Genomic DNA, 4,470 nt, shown 5'->3' on the forward strand with positions numbered 1-4,470 from the left:
AGCGTATTTACTGAATGTTTTCAGCTCGTGGCCACACCAGCCTTTGTCAGAGTAATTACTCTGACGATATGGCTCGACCAGACATTCAGTATAAAGACCGAGGCTTTCAAGAAAGTTTCGCCGTCCCTTCCTTGCACGTATTATGTCGGGTCCAGTATGAATGAAGTTCAAAGAATCCGATCAAATATATGTATGTATGTATATATATATATGGAGGATGACTGCCACCGTAGCTCAGTGGTAGAGCATCGGACGCCTTATTCGAAGGTCGCAGGTTTGGTCCCTGCCGGCGGCAAGTTATCTTTTCGTCCACTTTACTTTCTTCACATTTATATTCTAAATACAGTGCAGACCACTTATAACGTAACCGCATATAGTGCAGGACCGGTTATAATGCGGTCTTTTTCGACTCCCGTTTACCCTCCCATAGAACCGCATGTATACGCATACCGCTTATTGTGCAGTCCCCCAAGATGAAATACCGTTTATAATGCGGTTGCGGGAAAATATTTCTGACAAACGCGGTAACGAGTGCGGTTCTCAAAGGAGGTACGCCGCTGGGGAGGGAGCGACGAGGTCGTTACGAAGGGCGAGGGCACGCACAGTCAACGAACGAGGGGCGGAGGGAGGAAAAAGACCGCGGCAGCGCTGTGCGGGCTCGCCGAGTGGGGAAGGATGGTGGTTGCCTAGGCGACGGAGTAGCCTTTGCACCGGCGGCGGCAAGGCTCCGCGGCCGCTTGCCGGCAGCGCGTTCCGCGTGGAACGTACGATCGCGTCCTCATCAAGTGCGCTTTAAAGTAAGTTTCCTGTCGGGAAAAGCGTCGTCGTTATCACACTTGCTACAGATATCGCGTTTGCTACCTCGTCCGCAAATTGAAAAGTTTTGCGGCTTCATGACGCGAGCTTTCGCCTTTTCTGCCAGTGCGCGGACTTAAACGAGCTTGGCGGGCTTTTGTCGCTGTTGATCTCCCGGCCGCGAACACAAACTTCGTATCACGCGCGCTGTTCTTGGGTTAGTGCTTGAGTGCGATCTTTTCGACGTCCGATCTTCATGTTGTCTTAGACAAACTTCCCGCGACAACATGCTGAACCGCAGGCTAGGCCTAATCAGCGTTGGTTGCTTTTCGGTAGCGGTCGCGGGCGATAAAAGTTGCGGTTTGGTGCGGAATGAACGAAACTTTTTGCGATGGCTGCACTTGAAGGGAAGGGAATCATATCGTTAATGAAAACGAGGACATGGTTGGCACATGCAACTCTCGAATGGTGGTTCCGGATTCGATTGCAATGTCTTGGACATCGCGTGCGCGCCCGTGAAATCGAACGATCGGCACCGCTCAGCACGTGAAATTTCGGTCGCGATTCGACATGGTTTCTGTGTAATGCGCATACCTCGAGGTGGCCTGAAACGTAGTCGGCGAATTTCCGCGATGGCACATTGTTTTGTTTGCTTTTTCCCCCCGTGTTCATTTCGTTGGCAATGCGGCTCTTTGGTGGTTAATTTTTCAACATTCGGAGATTTAAGTGCGCAAGTGCAGCCTTTGAAGTTTTGCGCAAGTGCAGCCTTTGAAGAAGGTTGTTTTGGTTATAGTGCGGTACCGCTTATAGTGCGGATATTCGCGACTCCGGCGACTTACGTTATAAGCGGTCTATACAACACCCCTATACTTTCCTTGGCATAATTGTCTGTTAGTTCTCATTACTATTGTGTCTAACAAAGAAAAACGAGCCCTTAAGAGTCCCTTCCTTTCCTTGATATATATATATATATGAATAAAAAAGAAGACACACGTCGAAAAACAGAATGGTTTCTTAACGTTTTTTGGCCGTGGAACCGGCCTTCGTCAGAGTAACAGAAGTGACAGTGGTGCTACAGCATGCATATAAGCGCATACATTTCGATTACAATGATCACGTGAACGTAAACATCATAAAAGCAAGTGGAACATCAGAAGACATGAAATATATATATTGGGGCCCCATATCACATCCTACTTATAAGCAATCAATTCACAAGTTGTGACACGTGCACAAGGATTACAGGTGGTACAAGCAATAAGATCGACAGCAATCACTGATGCAAGACACTAAGTTTCCTCGCATTCAAACCGCCTGCGATTTTATTGAACTTAAAGATGAAAAATGATTCGCGAACTTCCCTGTCATGATGCATTCGGAAACCAGACTCCAGAATCGTGGCTGTGATGTTGTCAAATAAGCGGCCCATTACGTTAGCATGTTTTTATATTGGAAGGTGAGGAAGTGAAGAGATATGAGCCTTGTGGTTGTTAAACCAATATCGGAAGGGTGTTTTGGTTTTGCCTACATATTGCGCTTTGCAGATTGAGCATTCCAGGAGATAAACTACATTACGCGTTTCGCAGTTATAGCCACCATTTATTTTAACGCTGAAGTTAGATATGGTACTGTTTGCGATAAGTGAAGTGGTCATATGGCAGACTTTGCAACGAGGTGTGTTGCAAGGATGGCGGCCAGTAGGTTTATTGCGTGCGCTTTTTGACGATGTGGGTACGTCACGCAGATTTTGGGTTCTTCTGTAGGTCACATGCGGCGGTTCTGGGAAAATTGATTTCAGTCGTTCGGTTTGTAGGAGTATGTTATGGTGCTTTCTTAAAACGGCATTTACGTACTACGCAGGTGCAGAAAAAGTTAGAACAAGGTTAGTATAGGAGAAGACCGGCTGTTTATTTTTGGTGCTTATTTACCGGCGTCCAAGAAGTTATCCCCTGCAAGTATATATATATATATATATATATATATATATATATATATATATATATATATATATATATATATATATATATATATATATATATATATATTATAATCTTGTGTTCGGGAGAATGTAGTGAGGAGTCCCTGCTGTGAATCGGAGCACGCGGGGACGCCTCCATGCATAATAGAGAGCAGAACCTCTTATAAAGAGTGCCGTCAATTGACACGGCAGTGTGTGTGAGGACAGGATGGCGTTCACATTGCAGAGTTCGGTGATTGAGGAGTAGTGGGACGTTATCCAATCTCTGACAGCGGAAGGAGTTAACCAGCCACCATTCATTGCATGGATTTCCATGTGTTTGGTCCCCTGAAAAAACACCTGAAAGGGAAGCGCTTTAACTAGGACGACGAACTCAAGTTCATCAGAACTCAGGTTCATCTTCTTACGTTGACGTGAAAACCAAGCAGTCTACTCTCACGCGTGCACCGCGTCGCCTTGACGCAGCATGCATCCAGCGTCCCTCTTGTATGGAATGTCACGGTTCTCGCTATTTGTTATTCATTCTTTCTTTTTTGGCATTGGACATCAAAAAACGGAACGGGCCATTAAATTTTCATCATTCCTGAATCTTTTGCCGCAAACTGCATTAAAATAGGATAATTTAATTATAACAAAACCCAATAAAATAGGTCAGTTCTAAGAGAATCACCCTAGCTGTGTGCAGGGCTGGGCAAAGATACTTTGAAATTGTGTCGCGATACAATACAAGATACTTGGACAACAAGCATTTGAGATACAGATACAATATATTACCACAATTGTTGTATTTGATACGATACTTTCCAAATGTCAAAATGGGAGCTGCCAGATGGATACACGGGATAGGCTTGAAACAGGAGAAAGTGCCTCAGAGCAGGCTGGCCGACGTTTCGATAGGTGGGCCTATCTTTGTCAAAGGCGCCTTGTCATCCCTGGCGTGTTAGTTTTAAAGGGTTAGTGTTGATGTCATATCCAGCGGTGGCAATGTTGGTCATTTCTGCCTGGAAAGAAAAAACTCGGAAGCGGCAGAGTGTAGCTCTTGCCACATCATTTCAAGAATGTTTGCAACGGCGATCGGGGCTCTCATCTCAGAGGTAGACAACGATCCAACAGAACAATACACACTCACAATCACTAACACACTTAGATCCCTCCTTGCGGATGAATTAATAACTCCATCAGAATTCAAGTTTCTGAAACCAAACAACAAAGCAGCAGGGCGGTTTTACCTCCTCCCAAAAATTCACAAAGTACCATCCACCGAATTATACACTGCTAATATTCCAGGGCGCCCAATAGTATCAAACAACAACACCCCTACCGAGAGCCTCTCCGAATTCCTTAACCACTTTCTCGGGGACATTCTGAAGACATTCCCGTCATTTGTACAAGATACCCCACACCTACTGCAAATAATAGAGGAGATTAATAGCAAAGGCACACTACCACAAAACGCCATTCTCGTCACACTAAACGTTACCGCTTTATACACGAATATTCCGATCCCAGAGGGCCTAACTTCAATAAAGCAAACCTTAAATCAACATAAGGTACAACATTCTACTGAAGTATATTTATCATTACTCGAACTAGTACTATCACACAACTATTTGGATTTGAAGAAAATTACTACCTTCAAATACAAGGAACAAGCATGGGCACCCCATTCGCACCCACTTATGCAAACATATTCATGG

General features: G+C 44.9%; 1 non-coding gene across 1 annotated transcript; it reads left to right on the top strand.

Moving 5' to 3' along the window:
- Positions 1-223: 223 nt before the first annotated feature.
- Positions 224-295, top strand: Trnar-ccu (transfer RNA arginine (anticodon CCU)). Its single transcript has one exon. It is a non-coding gene; the product is annotated as a tRNA-Arg (tRNA).
- The last annotated feature ends 4,175 nt before the right edge of the window (positions 296-4,470 follow it).

Source organism: Rhipicephalus sanguineus, chromosome 1, assembly GCF_013339695.2.
Source record: "Rhipicephalus sanguineus isolate Rsan-2018 chromosome 1, BIME_Rsan_1.4, whole genome shotgun sequence".
NCBI lineage: Eukaryota > Metazoa > Arthropoda > Arachnida > Ixodida > Ixodidae > Rhipicephalus > Rhipicephalus sanguineus.